The sequence below is a fragment of the Apium graveolens genome, chromosome 9, assembly GCF_009905375.1.
Source record: "Apium graveolens cultivar Ventura chromosome 9, ASM990537v1, whole genome shotgun sequence".
Lineage (NCBI taxonomy): Eukaryota > Viridiplantae > Streptophyta > Magnoliopsida > Apiales > Apiaceae > Apium > Apium graveolens.
The window spans coordinates 49,112,221-49,135,924 of NC_133655.1; positions in this window are offsets into that span (position 1 = coordinate 49,112,221).

Genomic DNA, 23,704 nt, shown 5'->3' on the forward strand with positions numbered 1-23,704 from the left:
GCAAATCTACAGGCAAAGTTGTTCTGAAAGGATACAGGCATGGTAACATTAATGAAGCCAAGCTTTCAACAAGTACTGATGGTTCTGCAATCTGTCTGTTAAGTAGAGCATCAATTGAAGAAAGCTGGAATTGGCACAAGAAACTCTCTCATTTAAATTTCAATAATATAAATGAACTAGTCAAGAAAGATCTTGTGAGAGGACTGCCAAAATCAGTATTTGCTCCTGATGGCCTTTGTGATTCATGTCAGAAGGCAAAACAAAGAAAATCTTCATTCAAGAGCAAGACTGAATCATCAATTCTTGATCCTTATCACCTACTACATGTTGATCTATTTGGTCCAGTGAATGTCATGTCTATTGCAAAGAAGAAATATGCTATGGTCATAGTGAATAAGTTTACCAGATACACATGGGTGTATTTCTTACACATAAAAAGTGAAACTGCATCTATCTTGATTGATCATGTCAAGCAACTGGATAAATTGGTCAAAGATTCTGTGAAGATCATAAGAAGTGATAATGGCACTGAGTTCAAGAATTTGATCATGGAAGAGTTCTGCAAAGACCATGGAATCAAGCAGGAATTTTCTGCTCCTGGAACTCCACAGCAAAATGGAGTTGTTGAAAGAAAGAATAGAACTCTTATTGAAGCTGCACGAACTATGCTTGATGAAGCAAAGCTACCAACCTATTTTTGGGCTGAAGCTGTGCAGACTGCTTGTTTTACTCAGAATGCAAAACTCATTAACAAGCATAGAAAGACACCATATGAGATGGTGAAGAAAAAAAAGCCAAATCTGAAGTATTTTCATGTATTTGGATGCAAGTGTTTTGTTCTTAAGACTCATCCTGAACAACTATCCAAAATTGATTTAAAAGCTTATGAAGGAATTTTTGTTGGATATCCACTTTCCACGAAAGCCTTCAGAGTCTACAATTTAAGAACAAGGGTTGTCATGGAATCTATCAATGTCTCCTTTGATCATAAGAAGATTACTGGACTTGAAGATTTCAATGATCATGATCAGTTGAGATTTGAAAATGAAGACTTAAATTCTGATACTGAAAATCCTGACAGTCTAAATCCTGATACTACAAACTCTGATGGATTAAACTCTGATGTTATTGAAACTGTGGTGACTACGCCAAAGGAAGATGCACCTGTGCAGGGGGGCATACTGAAGATAGAATCACATCTCAAGAAGCATCAGAACCTACAACTGGCTCTTCAAGTTCTGATTCATCAAGTTCTGATGAGCCAAGTTCCGATAATTCTGGAAACTCAAATTCTGAAGAATCCAACTCCGAGAGCATAGTTTTAGGGGGATCATCAGAAAATTTTGATGAAGATAGCATGGATCATGGGGGAGCATCCATTTCTAGAGAAAACCTTCCATCTGCAAGGAAGTGGACTAAATCACATACACCTGACTTAATAATTGGAAATCCTGATGCAGGTATCAGAACTAGAACAACTACATCAAATGAATGTCTTTATAATTCTTTTCTTTCTCAGACTGAACCAAAGAAAGTGGAAGAAGCTCTTCAAGATGCTGATTGGGTGCAAACAATGCAGGAAGAGTTAAATGAATTTGAAAGAAACAAAATCTGGACCCTAGTACCAAGACCAAATAATAGATCTATTGTTGGTACAAAGTGGGTATTCAGAAACAAAACTGATAATGATGGCATAATTACAAGGAATAAAGCAAGGCTGGTTGCAAAAGGATATTCTCAATATGAAGGAATTGATTATGATGAAACATTTGCACCAGTTGCTAGATTGGAAGCCATAAGGATATTTTTGGCTTATGCTGCTCACAAAAAGTTTACAGTCTTTCAAATGGATGTGAAAAGTGCTTTTCTTAATGGAGAATTGGAAGATGAAGTATATGTTGAACAACCTCCAGGCTTTGTAGATTCCAAATTTCCAAATCATGTCTACAGGCTTGATAAAGCACTTTATGGCCTTAAGCAAGCTCCAAGAGTATGGTATGAGACTTTAGCTCAGTTTCTTATGGAAAGTGAATTTAACAGAGGAACTATTGACAAAACAGTGTTCTACCTCAACCATGGAAATGACTTACTTTTGGTGCAAATATATGTTGATGATATCATTTTTGGTTCTACAAATAACAGACTTTGCAAGAAGTTTGCCAAATTGATGCAGTCAAGATATCAAATGAGTATGATGGGGAACTTAGCTATTTTCTGGGCCTTCAAGTCAAGCAGAATGAAGAAGACACTTTTATTTGTCAATCCAAGTATACCAGAAATTTGCTGAAGAAATTTGGAATGCAAGATTATTCAAGTGCATCCACTCCCATGACCATTGCAACAAAATTGGATAAGGATACTGGTATATCAGTAGATATTACTGATTACAGAGGTATGATTGGCTCACTACTCTATCTAACTGCTAGTAGACCTGATATCATATATGCTACCTGTCTTTGTGCAAGATTTCAAGCAGATCCAAGAGAACCTCACTTAACAGCTGTGAAAAGAATTTTCAAGTATCTTAAGGGAACAGCTAATCTGGGATTGTGGTATCTTAGAGAATCAGACTTTAAACTAATAGGTTACTTAGATGCAGATTTTGCAGGATGCAAAATTGACAGGAAAAGCACAAGTGGAAGCTGCCAATTTCTTGGAGGCAGATTGGTTTCTTGGTTTAGCAAGAAACAAAAGTCAATTTCCACATCAACTGCAGAAGCAGAGTACATTGCTGCATGAAGCTTTTGTGCTGAGATTCTTTGGATGAAGAATCAGTTACTGGATTATGGGTTAACATACTTTAAAATCCCTATTTACTTTGATAATCAAAGTGTTATTGCTATGACAGGTAATCCAGTTCAACACTCAATGACAAAGCACATCAGCATTAGGTACCACTTCATAAGGGAACATGTGGATGAAGGTACAGTGGAATTGCACTTTGTTCCAACAGATCAACAACTAGCAGATATCTTCACAAAACCACTGTGTGAAGCTACTTTTACAAGATTGGTAAATGAACTTGGAATGGTTTCAGGTTCTTTCTCTAAATCTGCTTAGTTTTTGTTCTGATGCATCAGATTTTATGATCAGTATTTACAGATATTACTATCTTTGTGTATTATGTGCTTAAATTGAAAATTGCTTAAGTGCTGATTGTTGTCTGATGTGGATTTCTAAACTCTGAAAGTGATATGCATGCTTCTGTGACTATTCAATCCAATGAGGATAACTGTGCTAGATGCTGACCTAGTAGTCTTTAATATACTAAAGTCCCATATTTGAAGTAATTGTTTATTTGGAAATCTTTTAACACAAGCAAATTCTGATATTGAGCTTAGTTGAAGTTTACTTTATGTATCTTATTACTAAGTCAAAAACTAGAATAGTGCTTCTTATATGTTAAGTTCTGATGTTAGTAAATCTGGTGGATGTACTAAGTGCTAATAAGCTTCACTTATCAAAATAAAAAGAAAAAATTAGTAGTAAAAATCAGGTACTCCTTTGAGATCTAGAGTAAAAATGTGGAAGGGAAGACCCAAGTGCATTGCTGGTATTAAGTAATATGCAGCAGAAAAGCAAAATAAATATTTTCTTGGTGACTTTTCACACTCTATGGTTACTGGAGAAATACTCTGATAATAGCATAAATTCTGATAAGCAGTCATGACTCACTTACACTGAGAATCCACTGTAAAATGGAATTTCAAAAGATGCATAAAATGAGCACAAAACAGTTGAGGTGGACTCATGCATGAACTCATTCTAAAGTAGACTCCGGAATCATGACAGATTTTGAGCAAAGTTCTTAGTTATGCCTTATTTCTAAGATGTACTGAAGTGAATCATACTTTAATCTTTATCTGATATTTAGCTTACTACACACACATACACTCCATATGAATGATGAAAATTTCTGTGGTGATAAATGTTATTTTAGATGAACAGTTTAAGTGTCAGTTGCATAAATTCTGAGGACAAGTTCTGATGGAAGTTCTAATGATTAAGTTCTGAAGAGACGAAATCAGAATTTGTGTGAAGAATTACAGAAATAGGCATTCACCTTTCGAGTTAAGGAATCATGTTTTGATGACTGTTAAGTTCTGATATAAGTCTAAGTTCTGATATTAAATCATGATTCTTTACTTGACTTATTTGTGGTTAAAATCTGAAACAATCTTATTTAAAATCAGAATATATTTTGGTGAGATATTAACAGTCAACATAATTTGGGTTAGTGGTACTCGTCTATGCACATTAATTTTTACTTGTTTCGTGTGCACATTAAATCCTGTTTTAAGCTTCCAATGGCTGTTATTATTCTCATCAGTCTAGGGAGACGAGGTATAATTATTTTTACCTATAACCATTCAATTTTCCTTGCGTCTCTTAGTATTCTATTGGTTATTTAAACCAACACCTCATTCCAGCCAACACATCTCTCATTTTCTCTCAAACTCACTCTTTTTACATCCTCATCAAAAACATGGTTCGTTTTAACTTGGTCCTGAACTATGACACTTTTAATATAGAGTTGAGCTGTGCTGATTGGCGGTAGGAGTGGCATGTCACTGCCATTCTTGATGAAATCTGGGACTCAGTTCCCCAAGAGGTTCTCACAGACCTCTTATTCTTCTATATGGACTATCATCGCCATCTTGAGCATCTGGAAGAGGAAAGGAGAGAAGCTCTCCGTCAGCAAGAACAGATCATTCGTCTTGCTGTTCTCTTTGTTGAGAGTAGGAAGAAGAATTAATTACAGCCATCTGTTTCTCTTCACCGTCAGCTTTGTCAGTCTTCTTAGACTAGGACTAAACCTGTTGATGTTAGGATTCGTAGCTTAGGACAATCTTTTAATTTTATGCATGTAATTTAAGTTTCATGAAATGTATTTGCTTAATATATTAATGAAATTTTATCTTTTGTGCAAGATTTTGTCTCTGAGTCATTTCATATTCTGATGATATTTTAAATCCTGATACTAACCATATTCTGATGACCTTTTTCGCTCTGATACAAATCAAGTTCTGATTCTGACGTGGCAGTATTTGTTTACTTAATTTATTTATGGTCATTCTTTCATTGGTCATATTTTTACAGAATATTGGTAAAGCAGTAATAATAATTTATTAAGTGGGAACAGTTTTAAAATTTAAAATAAAACTGAATGTCCTTGATTAATGGGATTACTTGGTAAGTGGAACAGTTTTTCTCCTTGAAAAATGCATGTGATAAGTAATGATTACTGAATACCCGTGCCCATTAATTATCTTTTACTGCTGCATGTCTGACAGGTGTCTCAACGGTAATTTATTTTACCGTGTATAAGTAAAAGAGAGAAAAGATTGTACAATCTTTTATTTACTTTCATATTTTATCTCTCTCTTTTTACTTTTATTCTCTCTCATCTACTGACGATTTTTCATACAGACATTTTATCAAACACCTTACAGGCAATTTTTTCTCTCACGTATTTCTCATGGCACCCAAGGACATAATTTTCGATGGAGCTACATTTGTTCCTAATAACTTCTCCGCTATTCTTAGCAAGTCAGAAGCACCATCTGAACTTCACTTCATTCAGGACTTTCTTGCTAGTTTTGATATTGGGTATGCTCTGACCGAACCTGAAGCACTCTCTGGTACTCAAGTCCTGGAGTTCTGGAGAAGCGGTGTATATGATGATGGTGGTGTTCAAGGGTCCCCAAGTATTATTTTTTCATTAGGGGAGGATGAGTATGTTGTGACATTGTCGACGGTTCGACAAGCACTACAACTACCTGAGAACTGTGTCTATTCTACTGTTGAAGAGCCAGTTCTTCAAAACATGATGGCTAGTCTGGGATATGAGAAGATCGAGCATGCATGAATTCGAGGAATATGATTTTGTGTGAAGTACAATGATATGTCTATGCAGATTAAGGACCGTGACATAAGGCTTCCTAATAATGATCTAGAATAATCGCGATAAGTTTCGTACTGAAAGGGGCAAAGCGTTTAACTTATGAGGAAATTTTGGATTTTTTTTCTTCTTACACTGAACACGAGATAGAGGCTATAGTCAAATTGATCAAGGGCTATGATTGAGAAATCTATTATCATCAAGGAAAGGCCAATGTGGTGGCCGACACTTTTAGTAGGAAAAGATATATTGAGGATGACAAATTTCATAACAACTGATACAACAGATTGAATGAATGAATTTTGAAGTTAAGACAATGTGAAGAGAACCCTTATTACATAACAGGAAGATTAATAATGTTTAGAAACTTAAAGAGGATGTTAGTCACGACCAAATATGAAAAGAGATATCATGGACGTGGTTGAAAATGAAAAGGGCATTACGAGGATTAAAATTTTGATGATTGCGGCTTGTAAATGACCCATATGGGAGTAAGAGTTTATTATAATAATTTCTGGTGGAGGATTATGAAGAATTAATTAAGTCCTCATGCTATTTTAGGATTTTGAGTAATAGGTTAAATAAGACCGCTTATTTTATTATGCAAATGATAGATCTCCACTCTACAAAATTGTTATGAACGCTGAAGAGATAATTAGTGACAGAGAGACCCCGTGACAATTGCGCCGTGCAAGGACCCAAGATTTAATTTCACAATGGGACTATTTCCCAAGATATTTTACGAAAAAGGATAGACAGAGGCACGACTTAGACCTCTGAAATTGACAAGTAGAATGGGAGGACTTTTCAGACCATGGAAGATACGTCTATCGGCTTGCCTTTAATTTGTAATGGTTAGGAGAATCACCTATCATTGACAGAAAATTCGTACAAATATACTTACCACGTGAGCATACGGAAAATAGCCGCCGATATCCCTTATGATGGACAACATGGAAGAATGAAGGATGTTATATTTAGAGTTGACCGAAGGCAAAGAAGATCGTACACGCCTTTAAAGGCCACTAGTAGCAGTTCCCAGTAAATGTGAATACGTCTAAGGCGCTAGCGAGAATAACTAGTACGACCCTGAAGGTATCGTAGTACTATAGATATTATACGGGGAATGATTAAAGAAGTCCGATCGATAACGGAAGCTGAGCGTTCCACGATTCTAAAATGTGTCAATCAATTGCGTATGAAATGGTGCTTCTTTTAAGATGGCAACAAGACGACGATGTGCCTTACATTACTACATGAAGAAATGTTAAATATGATGCTAAACGTGTAATAAGAGACAAGCGTGTAGAAATGCAACGAGAACTTCTTACATAAAATATCCGACATACATGATGTGCCAAAATTGGCATACATTAAGAAACAAAACTCTAGCACTAGTAAGAGTGATGGAGGGGGAAATGAGTAAGTTGAAGGACCATTTTGAACACTAGAAGATGCGTCAATCATTTATATCATATATTTTTAGGAAGATGAAGTGACTAGTTGACGTTAATCGAATTACTGACAATAATAAGTTATCATGCGGGCATTGGAACGGCTACAAAGCTTTGTACGGAAGAAATAATTGTTCTCCCTTAGGTTGGGAAGAAGTTGATAAGCGGAGGATACTTGGACCATTATTGAGTCAACAGACCAAAGGAATTCCTAGAACTTATCAGAACCCAGTTAGTGACAACCCAGGATGAACAATAGAGATATGCGGATCAGAACTATAAAGACAGAAAGTACGACGTAACAGACCAAGTATTGTTGAAAGTGCCTCCCGGGGAGGTAGTGATGAGGTTCGAAAGATAAGGAAATGTTGAAACCAAAATTTATTGGACCAGTTGAAATCTTTAAAAGACTAAGAAAGTTGTCTTATAAATTAGCACCATCGTCAAACAGTCACCAAGTTTATAATGACTACCACAACTTGATGTTAGGAAATTTAACCGTCAACGCCAAACATTTGATTGAAAATGAGCTAATAAACTTGTATCCAAACTTAGTGTATGTGGAACGTGTAGAGATCATAGATCTATAAGAACAAGTACTCTGAAATATATTTGACGGAGGAGTAAAATTTTTATGAAGAGATCAAATACTGCAAAGTCAACGTGAGAACTCGAGGTTGTCATGTGTAAAGCGTATTCCCACCTATTTCTAAACTGATTCCGGGATGAAATTCTTTTAAGGGGGGAAAACTGTAAGAACCCAAAATTTTGACATCTGTAAAAGACCTTTAGGAATAGTAACCTTGCGATTTAATAAAAACTTTTGCAACCATACCATATACGAGTTTCTAATTTAAGATTTTGAGTTAACATTGTGACTATACGTACCAAATGAGTGTATGTAAAAGCCATTCATTTTAGGAGAAAACGAACTTTGTAAAACGACCTTATCTTACAGACTATCGAGGAATACGAGAATCACATTATGATTAAGAACTAGAATTCTACGAAATATAATCCAAGTACAAGGTTTCAAAGCATAAAGGATTTACCCCGAGAATCGCTTACGAAGATTTATTACGAAAACGAATAAACGACCAAGCGAATATGTAAGCGAATAAATAAATAAACCAAGGCCATGAAAATCCCATCCAAATGAATTAGCTAGATAATTAAATTAAAAATTAAGTAAAAGATAACATTTCTTAAAATAAGAATTCATGTTTTATAATTAAAATGCCTAGTCAAGTGTGGTGAGCAAGCTAATACCTAGGCTTGAATAAGAAGCATCTTGTTGAACACACCTTATACATACACAATACATATCACAAATATCATCCAAGACTTCCAACTTTTATTCTCTCTCTCTCTTCAAGAACAATGTTGATTTTCAAGAACAAGGAGGAAAGAAAAATTCGATACTCACATTCTACCCATTCAAAAATCACCAAATTTTTACCAAACCTCTTTCATATCATGGGTAAGTCACGCACCAAATTTTAAGCCCATCCATGAAGTTTTCAAGTTTATAAAAATGCTTGAAGTTGAGGGTGAATAGTAACTCCGAAAATCACTAACTTGTTTTCTTGATTTTTTATGAAAGTTTAAGGCTCCTAAAGCTAGACTAAGGCTTCATCAAGTATCTTAGGAATTTATTATGTATTAATAAGCTTCAAGAAAGGTATAAACTTCATCCACCTTTAATTTACTTGAGTTATAAGATTAAGTTTGAGTTATGTTTAAGTACATGTTGGTTCGTTAAATTTGGATTATAAAAAGTTGGTTTTGGATGGTTGATTGTTATGGATTGATGTTGGTGATGAGTTCATATAGTTTAGGGACTGATATTTCAAGAAATATGAAGGAATTGATGTTTGAGTCATTGTCAACGAAATTAACGTAGTTAAAAACGGGAATCGTTACGCGTATAGCCGACGTAATGTCCGTTTATATTTAGGACTGTTTTAAGCAAGAAATATGAACTGTCAATTTAATATTTTACACACCACTGGAAATGGATGTAAATTTCTTCTTTTTTAGTTTTCAACCATATAAAGATCGTGCTGAGACAATTTACGGATTAGGAGAAAAGCTCGTTTTAGTGAACGTAGTCGAGAAAACGAAACTGCTACCTAGTACTGACTTTGATGGTATAATTGAGGCCCTTAAACATTGTTAAAAATCATGAAACTTGGTCAGTAACTTAATTATATAGAGAGGAAAACCTCTTTAAAGTTTCAGCTAAATATGTTAATTTTTCGATTTTATAAAAATGTCAGAGTTGAGGTCGCGTGGAGTACAAACATTAAAAATAACCCCTGTTAGAAACTGCCACTTTGGGATTTTCACCCCTGTAACCAGAACACCATTTTCAAATTATGTGTTCTAAATTGTGTCTAGATCGCGCACGTGAAAACGGTGCATCAATTGAGTTAACGGTTTGAGAGATATCAATATTTTAGTGAAAGCGGTTTGAATAGTAAAAGTTTATAGTTGACCAAAATTTTGAAATGCTTTTCACCTAATTAAATTCATTTTATCAAAATGAAACTTTTATGATAAATATTACAAGCACTCAAGAAGCTCCTCGAGATAGTTTCGTATTAAAATATTAATTTAACAATTTATTAAAAATGTTAGAGTGCGAGTCGCGTAATAGTAATATTCGGTAAAGTCAACTCTAAAAGACCACTTTGACCGTCCATTTCGACCAAAGATTGATACTTATTTCGAGTCAGTCGGATATTGAAAATTATGAAGTATTGTACTTATTAGAAATATAAGTCGGTGATGGGATTAGGAATACTTATTAAGATTATGATATTTGTTGATTAGAAAACCCGGAACGAGAGGAAGTCAGAAAACGTATCTTGGACTCCAGGCAAGTTTTCAAACCCTACCTTTTCAAACTGTTGTGTTGTGTTGTGTTTGTTTTTAAATAAATGCTATATACATGATGTTATATTATAATATTTTATGAATTATGATATATAATACCATACGATATGTTAATGAATATTACCGAACTTCAATCAATAACGCTAGAGAGTAGCGTTGTATATATGAGGTGTATATTTTAGACCGAGGATTGGTCAGTATAATTTGATGAAAACCCGGAAGTATTCCGGAGATATTTTATTTAAGAATATTAACTCTACAGTAGAGCGTGATGTATGAGTTGTAAGAACGAGAGTCGGTCAGTTTTTATAAAGTATAAACCCCAAAATTATCCCGAAGATGTTTTTGGACGATTAAAAGTCTGTAACTATTTTATTCCAAGGGACTTGATGTCCTCTTGCGAAATATTAAAGTACCTCTACTTTTATTTAAAAATGATTTCTAAAAATCGTATTCCCTCAACTCTATTTAATTACCCGAGCAATGAATATTATTTCATATATTCATTTAAAAAGGGAGAAGTATTCTCCAACGTTTATTTTATTTTAAAACCAATTATTTATATATAGTAAAGATTTATATAATTACTTAAACATAAATTAGTTGAGGAATATTATTTCAAATATTCTTTTAAAGAAGACCTATTCGAGGTTTAATTATTTAATAATTATTATTTAATTATTCAGTATTTATTAAATGATTTAATATCATTTAAAAATCATAAAACCTATTTTAAAATATTTTCTGAGTTTCAGAAAATTATACTAATACTTTCAGATCGTCGAAGAATATTATCTCGACATACCTTATATATATATATGACTATAGCTTCAAAAGAAACTCCCCCTTATTTATTTATCTGTTGACAGCGGTCAACTCACATTACCTTACTACTTCCACCAAAAATTTTCGGAAGTACATATATATATATATATACATATGAGATGAGTTGTTTCTATCAACAAGCAAAATGCTTGGGGAACTTCGATGTGGTTCAAGTTCTCGAGATATGATAGGATTCTTCAAAGGACTTGGAGGGGTAGACTCTAGTACTAGGGAGACTACCAAAGGTACCGCAGGCGAAGGTACTCTGTGTACTCAGGAACTTGTGAAGTATGTGTATACCCGAAATGGGACACGTAGCCCGAATGCGGCAAGGGTGATAACCGGGATACGAAAGTGTCATCCTTCTAATAGTAGAAAAGGTTACAATTTTCCGTATTACGAATGATCATCGTTTGCGGTGGCTCCAGTGAATGTCCTATTCTTCCGATTGGAATTGAAATGCCATACCGTAACCCAAGTTTAGGTGCTGGGTTTAGCATTAAGGTATTTTCAGGATAATAAGTCAATCAAAGAATTATTTTGAAAAGAGGTATGTATCACCAAGAAAACTACTTTGAATAAATACATATCCTTATACGGATTAATATAATTTCTTTAACAGTCTTTTCATACCGTTGATTAATATGGCTGAGCATTATTGCTCACTCTTGCTTTCTTTTAAATGTCACAACACAACAGATTACCAGTATGCCGGCGTGGGACTTAGTCACTTGAAATTGTGGGGAAAATCCCTTACAGCTTTGTCTCAGGTGGACTAGAGTATCCAGATAGGTATAAGATATTAGTATTAATTATTGTAACTTCATATATAGGTTACGAATAATTGTTTAAGATCCTGTAAAGTACATTTGAGTGTAATAATAGAAGATTACATTTTGGACATCGTTTCTAAGGCTATAACTTGTAACACCCCCAAATCCGGGGTCGGGGATCCGGGTTGTCACGAGTTCCATTTCCCTTAATAACACCCAATCTTAATAAATAATCAACTACTCTGTACTGTGACCCCACAATAAACACACACACCGCAAGTTATAGTCTCAGAGATGAATACCCAAAAAATAACACAAGTCATTTTATTCCACAATTATACGCCATTACACCTCAAAAGGGTTTCTGAATAAATTTACATTTCTTTGCCATTATTACAATTCATAAATATACATAATCTGGTACATCAAAAGTTGAAAGCCTAGCCTATTGGTAGTTCCTAATGTAATATCCGGGATATATCGTGTAATTATTTTTGCTATTATATAATTATTATGTGTGTTCAATATCTATTCTGTGAGTTAATTGTTAAGTGTTATCTGTACTTGAATATTCAAAAATAATATTAATTGAGTATTTTAATTTTTATATGTCCAAAATAAAATATAAATAATTGTCATATCTTCCTAATTATTTTTATGTTGGTTTATGGATTTATAAGAATCATATGAAATTTCTAAAATCTTTTTTCCGGGTAATTAAAGTCTATTTTATAAAAACGGGAACCAACCGACGTCACCCGTTGTTACGTTTTTGGAACCCGAAACTCTTTCGAGAACTCCTTCCTAACCTAATTGTAATATTCCGAGCATATTCCATGTTTCGACTTTTTCGATCCGGCTTACGGTTTGTCCTGCGCGGGTCCCGGCGCAATATTTTCGATACAATATTCGTTTCGGTAAATCAATAAAACCCGTATTTTCGATAAACGGGAGCTTTTTATTAAACTATCCCAATTATCACTTCGTAATACGTGTAACCAGGCACTGAGACCAAGACCGCAGTACAAATTGTACTGATTTGGATAATTATCCCGAAAACCGATACCGTTTGGATCAGTTTTTACAAATAAACGTACCGTTTTATATCGGGAATGATCCAACGGGATACTAATTTTTCCGTAATTATAAATAGCCTTTTTCTGTATTTTATTTCGTATCAAAATCATTTGCAGATAGTTAATTATATAATTTTCAGAGAAAAACCCTAATTACATAAACTGTTCTAAGAATCAAACAGCAAAACGAAGGCGTTACCGATCTCTGTTTTCAAAGCTTGAGTAACCAAAACGAAGGATTTGAAGTGTTCTATCAGATTCTGAGCTTTGTTTCACTGCAGAAATCAAGGTTATTTTTCTAAAAATTTATTTATTTTCGAATTTATTTTATTAAAAATATGAATTTTTGTTCGGATGATTGTTCGTATGATTTGATGATTGCATGTTGTAGAGCTTGTTTTCCTGATGATTTTCATATGTCATACATCTGATTTGGAGTTCAATAACATGTTCAAATTTGAGTTTGATTTTCGAATTTCAAAATTAGGGTTTATAACCCGTATGAATGTTCTTAATTGAAATTTGGGGGTTTCTTATTCTGTGATAGATTGAAGTTGTGTTATAGTGGGTTGTGTTCTCTGTGAAATTTGCAATCTAGTCGTATAAGTTTCATGAACCAACGAGGTCTGTAGAGAAGGGAGTTGTGTTTTGAAGTTTTCCGATGTTCGCCGGAAACTGGAAAACTTCACGGCCAAATTCCGGCCAACTCAGGGATTGTTAGGATGAATTGATTGCATGGTTGTGTTCCTGATGTTGTGTAGATGTGATCTGGAGGTGTTGGTGGGGTGAGGACGCCGGGAACGTGTTCTCCGGCGAACCCGACTGTTTTCCGGCGACAGGGTGTAAAATTGCAATTTGGTCCCTGGACTTTTGGGGACGATACAGTTAGGTCCCTGAAGTTTCCAGACTTTGCAAATTTAGGATTCCTGTTTATAAAATGTTTAAAAATCATATTTCCTATTTATTTTTATTATAAAAATTAATTTTTAAATTCTGAAAATTCTAAAAATTATTATTTTAATTCTGAAAATTATTTTTAATTCACAAATAAATCTAAATTAATTAGTTAATTAATTTCAGTTAATTTATAATTGATTAATTGGTCAATTAATTCGAAAATTAATTGATTAATTGATTTAATTAATTATTAATTGATTTTAATTAGTTATTTAATTAGATTTAATTATTTAAAAATGATTTAAAAATTCTGAAAAATAGTTTCGAGCTTTAAAATATTATTCTAAATTATTTCCAAGGCTCGATAATTATTCTAAAATTATTTCGGAGCCAGAATGGGCCAACCGAACCCTGTTCATTAACCCGAAATTGATCCAACGACCCGTTTTAATTCCGAAAAATGTTTTAAAAATCATTTTAAATACCAGAAAGCCTATTTATGACCCTAGACTTCTTTATAAATAATATATCATTGATTACGTGATGTATTATGTGCTATATGTGACTTGTTAATTGACTATCGGTGTATATATTCGGTGTTTACTTGATTATTGCATAACTTTCAATCTGTTAATCGGATTTGGGTAAAACGAAGGGTAGATAGAAATATGTGTTGAATAAAATTCCATGAGTAAATTATTGATAGATGCTTATGATATGTGAGCAGAAGAGGCAATATGTAGGAAAGGGAAACAGGTAGTTGAGGAGTAAAACGGTTGTGATTGGAAGCGAGTGCAGTGTAGTAAGCTAATACCAGGCAAGTGTTCTGAACTTTCTCGAGATATTGTAGTACTTGATAATCCTGTGATATTGCAAGTGCTTTGAAGCACAGAAACCTAAATCCTAATTTCAGTTATTGTCCTTGAGCCATGAATCATATTCTTTCTAATCCATTGATTATTGTATACCCAAACAAGAACCACAAATCTACGATACTACTTTACAAATACATACAAACTAAATACCAAACACTGAAATGAACTATTATATACTCAACCCATGGTATCTTATACTTTGAAAGACCAAATCCCTGAAACCTTGAAATGTTGATTCCTTTGTTATCCAATTCTTTCATTACCCAGCATCCAAGCTTTTAAATTGCCTTATTGATCCTTACAAGGATTGAAACCCTTTCATTGTTAAACATTTATTGTTGGTAATGATTTCGGTTATTGTTTATTATTGCATACTCTGTTATTATGTTAGAATTGGATTGTTTTTTTTATAAAATTGTGGACCAGATTCGTGGTCAGACCATATAATGGTCAAGTTAGGCCAATGTGTGCCTTGGATCCAGTAGTTAGAGCAATGCTGTGTGCCTTGCTCGGGGTTAGTGCGTGACTGATCAGCAGCCTAACCTTGGTTTTAAATTAAAAGTATAATATCCAATTCTAAATCATAATCCATTGTTTACTTGATATCATAACCATATTCACCTGATGATCATTATTCTCAGTTTTGTCATTGTGACTTGCTGAGCTAGTTAGCTCATTCGTGCGATGTTGTTTATATTCTTTCCAGTTAAAAAGGAACCAGTTGGTAAAGAGGATCCCCAGTCCAGCGCGAGAGCTAGGGGTTCAGGTTGAGAAAGCTGAGCTAGTAGGCTTCTTTTGGAATAATTTAAGTTTGTAAAAGTTTGTAATAATATTTAATACTCAGTTTGAATTTGAAATAGTTGGGATTTGAACGGTTTGTAATATATTAGTGTGTTTGGCTTGTGTGCATACTTTAACCTGTTGCGGTCCGTGGTGGTTGGTAAGTAGGGTCATTGCATATATTATTATTATCTTTATTATTGTTATAAGCAGGTTATAATTAAGGTGTGTGTGTGGACCCCAAACTTCTGACCCGGGTTTGGAGGGCGCTACACCTACCTCAGCTACAGTGACATCAATGCCTATGGAAAACTGCGGAACGTAACCTATCCGCTCGCGAATTGGGAGCTTGGTCCTGTTCATCTTGTCTATCTGATGTTGTGTGATGAAAGAAGAAAGCAAGGGTGAGCAACAAGCCCACCAAAATAATATGTATATTGATTTACAATATATGAGCATTCTCATAGTACTCATAAAAGTCTTGGTCAAGAAGAAATGAACCAAGTTGATATCTTAACGTGACCAAGTCGTAAAATATTCAGTATATATACACATATTTACTTTTCACAATCTTTGAAATCCTCTGACATGTATAATATACACAAAGTTCCAGTTTATAACTGTATAAAAATATCGTTGCAAGGTGATCTCATATATCTAACCTTGTCTCAACGTTTTTCTAAAAATCTTTGTCATTCATAAGACAATCATTAACTAGATATAAGTTTAAAAGATGAAGTTACAAGATACTCCAATATGCTTATATCTTTTCCGAATACTACTTGAACTACCACCATTCAAGTTATAATGAGCTTTCAACAGTTCATCACATAGATGAGACTACAAGACAAGATTTGAATAGATTAAATCTTTGAAGTATTATTGAAGGAAATGAAGTTATGATATACTTCATTAAGTTCCGATATATATATATATATCCACATATACAACTTCTTTATACATTTCCTAAAAACCTCTGTCATGTAAAGTATGAACAGAGTTTGTAACATCCAATAAATTTTTGGAAGGAAAAAGAATTTTGGCATAAACCCGATATCTTGCTGATCAGGCAAAGATACCAATAAGTAACCTTTTCTACTAGTAGATGGACGAATTCCCCACTGGTCATCACCCTGGTCGCAATAGGACCTTACGCTGGACTGCCACTCAGCCACTTACGCATTTGATGGACTCCCACTGAGCCACTTACACTTTCATGGAAGCCCACTGAGCCCATGTTGCTTATGCCGACTCGATAGATGGACTTACTTCCCGAACGTTGGGTAAGTAATCAATTCATTTACCAAAACCGCAACCTTGTTGCGAATATAAAATTCACCACAGAGCCGGATCCCTCTGGTTTTGAGCGAGTATTTAAATCCCCTTTAAAAAGGAAGATCTTAAATATAAAAAAAATGAGTTTTGGGATCCGCTCTAACTTTTAAAAATCATTTTAAAGACTCGAAAACACTTTAAAGAATGTTTGGAGTAATGCTGATTTAATAAAGTAAATCAGTCCCAATATATTACAAAATATTTGAATATTACTATTTAAATAATATTCCCTTAAAGAATAATCTTTATACAAATAATTGAAGTAGAAGTTGTAAAACTTATACTTGAAATGAGTATTAAATAACCAAAGATATACTTATACGAAAGTACTATCTTTATTTGAATAATCAAAAATAAGTTTGATTATCGACACCTTATTCTTTAATAAAATAAAGAATATATCTCAGAAAATAATCGGAGTCATAGGTCCTCATATGAATATTCAAATAATATTCATTAAATAATATAAACTGAGTCATAAGCCCTCGAATGAATATTCAAGTAATATTCATTAAATAATATAAAGTGAGTCATAAGTCCTTGAATGAATATTCAAGTAATATTCATTAAATAATATAAAGTAATACATATATATATATTATACTCGGGAGCCTCGCCTCCCGGTTTTAGAAAAAGTTCACCTTTTGATCCCCTATACTAAGGGTATACTCAAATACCGCTTATCTCTAGCATAGGTATTATGCAACTAATAAGCATTTGAACCAACAGATATATAAATCAAGAATATGAAACATGCATGCATATATACCATATCACATGCTACAATATATCACAAGAATTTGCTAATAACAAATATGCATTTATCACAAGATCATGCATATACACATATACATCACAACAACAGTTATACGGGTAGAAAACTTGCCTGAGCGACTGGGGGTTACAAATGGCTTGGGACGAGTCTGGTAACCTATAAACAACATATAAGCTGGAATTAAACCAAAGTCACTTATAAATCTATACTTTAACCAAATTAGACTCTAACGCTCGCTTTGCGCTTACTGATTCTCTTAAGTCGCTCGAGTACCCTCGGCTCCACCATTTTTAATAAATTAACCATTACGAGTTTTAAGGCCATTCTTTCGCGAGTGTCTTACCAACTGCCTATTACACCTTACATAAATGTTTCATACTCCAATTAGTATTTTAAGGTCTTTAACCTATGTTTCAAAGTAAGGCAAGGGGTAATGGTTCGGTCGCGAAACGCCGTTACTTAAAATGGTCGTTTCTCCTAAACCGTACATCGGATTCAAACGAACCACATATCAAAATGAAGCTCGTAACATGAACTATCTAAACATGGCAATGGTCAAAACCTAACAGGGAGTTCTCGGGTCCTGATGTTAAGAACAAAACAGTCTTAAAGTAAATCGGACATTACGACGACTATATTTACGCGATTACCAAATTTTAAACTACTCCAATCAACCACAAATCAACCCATAACCACCAATACCACCAAACTTCATCCAAACCTTACTAACTCAGTCCATAACCTCATGATTTTTCCAAATTATTCAATCTCAAACAAGAGCTACTAATTATACTTAAGGTTCATCAACCAACAACCAAGATTTATAACCCAAAATCATTATAATTCCATCCAAACTCTAAACATACAAGAATCATGCTCTCATGAACTATAACAAGCAAAACCAAACCTAATACTCAAAGTAAAGTTAGGGTTTGGAGGGGTTATACCTTCCTTGGTGAGTGGAGAATCACTTAGGAAGCCTAAAATAACCACTAACTATCTTTACTAAGCTTGGATCTTGAAGAAAACATAAGAAAACACAAAGTTAGTTTCTTGAAAACACTATTCACCAAGAACTTTGATGAATTGATTAGCTATGTTAAACATGGAATCTTGAGCTTAAACTTATGGCTCATCTTAGTTATGAATTATGGAAGCTAAAGAAACAAACCTCTTGAATTATGAAGGTGTGTGGCTTTATTTTTGAAATTTTCTCCTTTGCTTTTCATGGAAAAGCCGAGAGCAAAGAGTGGGGGAAGAAGAAAATGTTTTTGTTTTGGTTGCTTTTGATTTTTGTGTTTGTTTTGCTTGTTAATTAGGTTGTTACCATGGTAAATATTGTGTGGCTCACAATCATCCAACAATTCCTTCCCTTATGTCATGCTTATGTCACCATGTGATGTCACTCTCCCTCCTTTGTCCTCTTCTCATTGGTTTGATGACATCATCCCCACTAATCTCTTTGATTAGCTTTTAATTATTGGCTAATGACCGCTGATCTGTTATACGGTTCGCTTAACTTTCGTTTTCGTTTATCGTTTGAGGGATCATACCCGGGATCTTATTACTTAGGTTCCCTTAACCTTTCTCAATACATTATATTCCTTTTATGATCCTCTATTAAAATCCTTGAATTTAAATCCTTTTTATCATGTTACCTTATACTCAATTCTTTCGATATCTGGTGGATTTTCGGGAAAAATCAAAGTGTTCGGATTTAGATTCTGACGATCTTTACATACACTTATATACCACATAGAGTACTAATAATATCTCAGAAGATCAATAAAAGAACCCCTACATAGTGTGGTATGAAAAGTTTTCTTATTCAGCATAATCAGCAAAAGCACTATTCATAAGGGTTTCAAAAATTCCAAAATTTGGGGTTATTACATAACTTGTATGTATGTGCACGTGAGATTGAGGTCTGTTAGATTATTGAATCAATACAGGTTACACATGAGTGAAGGATTGCGTGACAACCCTGATTCCTGACCTCAGATTTAAGGCCGTTATAACTTATTTCTAATGACTCATTATTTATGATCTAGGATCTGGATCGGTCATTCCATGTAGAAAAAATCTGGATGAAACTCGATTGGTTCATTCTCAATGACTTGATTCGAATCGAGGATATAAAGATTTAACATAGATACGTGGAACACATTATGGATACGTTGCAACTGTGGTGGCAACGCCAACTCATAAGCAACTTTACCTACTTTTCTCAATACTTCAAACAGTCCGATATACCTAGGACTCAATTTGCCTTTCTATCCAAATTGAACCAATCCTTTCCAGAGCGATACTTTCAACAATACCAATAATCTTATTTCCATATCCATGTCCTTTCGATGTAGGTCTGCATTCTTTTTCTGTCTATCTTGAGCTGCTTCTAACCTTTTTCGAATCAATATAATTGCGTCATTGGTTTGTTGAACCAACTCATGACCTAACAACTTCTTTTCTCCCACTTCATCCCAATAGAGTGGGGACCAACATTTACATCCATACAAAGCTTCGTAGGGTGGCATTCCTATACTGGCATGATAGCTGTTATTATAGGAGAACTCAATTAACGGTAGGTGATCATCCCAGTTTCCTTTAAAGTCCAAAGCACAAACCCTTAACATATCTTCTATTGTCTGAATCGTCCTTTCACTCTGGCCATCTGTCTAGGGATGGTAGGCGGTACTCATTTTTAACTTAGTCCCTAAACATTCCTGGAATTTTGTCCAAAATCTTGAATTAAACCTTGGATCTCGGTCAGATACAATTGACACAGGGACACCATGCTTGGTCACAATTTCATCCATATACAGCTTAATTAGCCTATCCAAAGAATACTTTTCATTGATCAGGAGGAAATGTGCAGACTTCATCAATTTATCAATAATTACCCAAATAGCATTATGGTTCGATTTTTTCTTTGGCAATCCTACCACAAAATCCATCGCGATTTCTTCCCATTTCCACTGTGGAATTTCCAAAGGTTGTAACAATCCACTTGGTCTTTGATGTTCTGCCTTTACTGTTTGGAAAGTGTGACATTTACTAACCCATTCTGCTATTTCCTTTTTCATTCCCAGCCACCAAAAGTTCTGCTTCAAATCCTGATACATCTTGGTATTCCCAGGGTGGATAGAAAACCTAGAGTTATGAGTTTCCCGCAAAATCTCATTCTTCAGTTCAGTCATATTAGGGATCCATATTCTTGAGGAAAACTTGAATATACCTTTGCTATCCTTTTGAGTACAAAGTTCTTCTCCAGTCAAACTATTTAGTCCTTGATCCATTATTTCTTCCTGACACTTCTTAATCCTGTCCATCAATTCTGGCTGAAAAGTACTCATACAATTGCTCCTTATTACCTTCTAGAGTTCGAACTTTGATTTCCAACTTTTCCAATTCTTTTGCTAATTCCTCAGAAATCTTGATCTCATTCAATCTTTTCTTCCTGCTCAGAGCATCTTCCACTACATTGGCTTTATCTGGGTGGTAGTAAATGGAACAATCGTAATCCTTAATCAGTTCTAGCCATATCCGTTGTCTCATGTTTAGATCCTTCTGGGTAAATATATACTTTAAACTTTTATGATCTGTATAGGTCTCACATTTTTCTCCTTAAAAGTAATGTCTCCATAGCTTCAATACGAACAATTGCTGCTAATTCCAAGTCATGCACTAGGTACTTTTACTCATGGGGTTTTAACTGTCTGGAGGCATAAGCAATAACTTTATCATGTTGCATCAACACACAGCCCAAACCTTTCAAAAAAGCATCACTGTGGATTAAAAAATTTCCCATTTCATCTGGAAATGCTAGCACTGGAGCTGTTACTAATCTCTTCTTCAATTCTTGGAAGCTTTCCTCACATTTCTTTGTCTAGATAAACTTCTCATTCTTCCTGGTCAGCCTGGTTAATGGAATCGCAATCTTAGCAAAGTCCTTTACAAATCTTCGGTAATAACCTGCTAGTCCAAGAAAACTTCTAACCTCCATCGAGGTTTTTGGTTGTTCCCACTTGGATACAACCTCAATCTTTACAGGATCCACCTTAATACCATCCTTTCCCACTATATGACCTAAAAATTGAACTTCATCCAACCAAAATTCGCACTTCAAAAACTTAGCATACAACTGCTTCTCTCTTAGCCTTTGCAGGGCAATCCTCAGATGTTCAACATGATCTTCTCTAGTCTTCGAATATATGAGGATGCCATCAATAAATACAATCACAAACTTATCCGACGGTGATGAGTGGCTAAATTTTAAAAAATCAACAACAAATACGACAATAAAAGTAACAACAGTAACAACAGTGCAATGCTGACAGCATAAGCCAATACTCGTAACAACTGCTAAATACTATCGTAACCTATTAACTGAATTCACATGATCAGACTCGTTCTCTCTAGAGGGATAACTAGAAATATCTATCGGCCTTTGCCAATAGCACATATACCAGGGAGACACACTAAAGATCAGGGCAATTCCAGGATCCTCAATATATGCCAGGGTTATGCCTTCGAACCCTCGACTAAACTCTTAAACTTGATCCTCTAAATATGAGTTGCTGATTCACACCCTATACACCAATTCTAAACCTTTCCGTCTCTATTCTTAACCTAAATCAAGGACTTAAACCTGTAGCTCTGATACCAACCTGTGACGACCTCAACCCCGGGGTCAGGAGTTGACGTCACTAACAATATCAAACTACAATTATAATACAATCAACTCATTTTTATTTCAATATAAACAACCCCTTCACAAGATCTTTTCCAAGTTCAAGTATAATTTAGGTTACACACTTAATACATACAAACTTATTTAAAACAACCTGACATATCTAACTTTCTACAACAACTCATGAACCACATCTGGTCTGACAAAACAACTCAGAGAAGCTCACTACAGGAGGAACTGGACTCTGGCCCTGTCTATGACAGAAAGATCTTCTAGGCATCTGCAATAAAAGAATATACAAAATATTTTGCAAGAGTGAGCGATCAATCGCTCAACAGTACCATTATATGAATAGTAATCAAAACAGTTTATGATAAACAATTATAAGAACAGAAATCATTACTCGTTTATGAAAAACAAGTAAAACAGGTATAAACTGGATATCAATAACTAGCATGCTCTGTAAAATATCTCATTAGTTGTGCTGTGTGAATACCAGAGTTCAATTTTAGCATGCTATTTTCATTTCCAAATCTTCCGTTCCATTACAGGAACCATAAAACCATTTACCCCATTACGGGGACCCAAAACATTTATTCCGTTACAGGAACCACAAAATCATCTCGCTCAGATATGTATATATTGGATGATCCCTGATGAGACAGCTGATCAGGCTATCTCCATAGGACGGCTCCATCTGCCATCCCATGAAACCTGTTCTGGAACTCAGAGACTAGCTAGGTCTCTGTTACGCTGGAATAAGTGGTTTAAATAGGGTGCGCAACCAACTTAGCCTCTTACGCTATCTTCTGGGCCGTTACGGGCCCTCGCGCACGCTTATCCAATTATCTGATCTATTTTATCTAGTTTTCAAATCACTTATACCTATTTCTTGTCAAAAAAATTCTATCACAGCACACTTTCCAAAAACCTTTCCAATTTATTCAAATTTTAGAGATAGGCATTTTCAGAAGTTACTTTTCCCCCAAAACATAAGTTAACAATACATTTTTAAACACGGGGTATACGTAACTTAAAACGTTCTGTTCTAGTACGTAATTTAAATCAATAATTATTCATATATTACTGAACCTTGAAAGATATGGTCAGGGGTACTTGCCTCAATAAGCTTTAACAACTAATACTGGCTAGCTTTGGCACCGACCGGGATGTTCGGGATTTCGATTGCAACCTACAGAACTGAAATATCCTAAATTAAACGTCCAAATATGTTTAACATATCCTCGCTAACAATCTACCCATACATTAACAAAACCCGACTCGTAACATACGCATTATTACAATACACGTATCACCTGAAAGAGATTTGTCCTAAGTCCAATCATGTATGAGGATTTAGGAATAACTTTTATGTAGTCTGTTTTGATTTCATTGATATTAATAAAAGACTTGTTTTGTTTTTA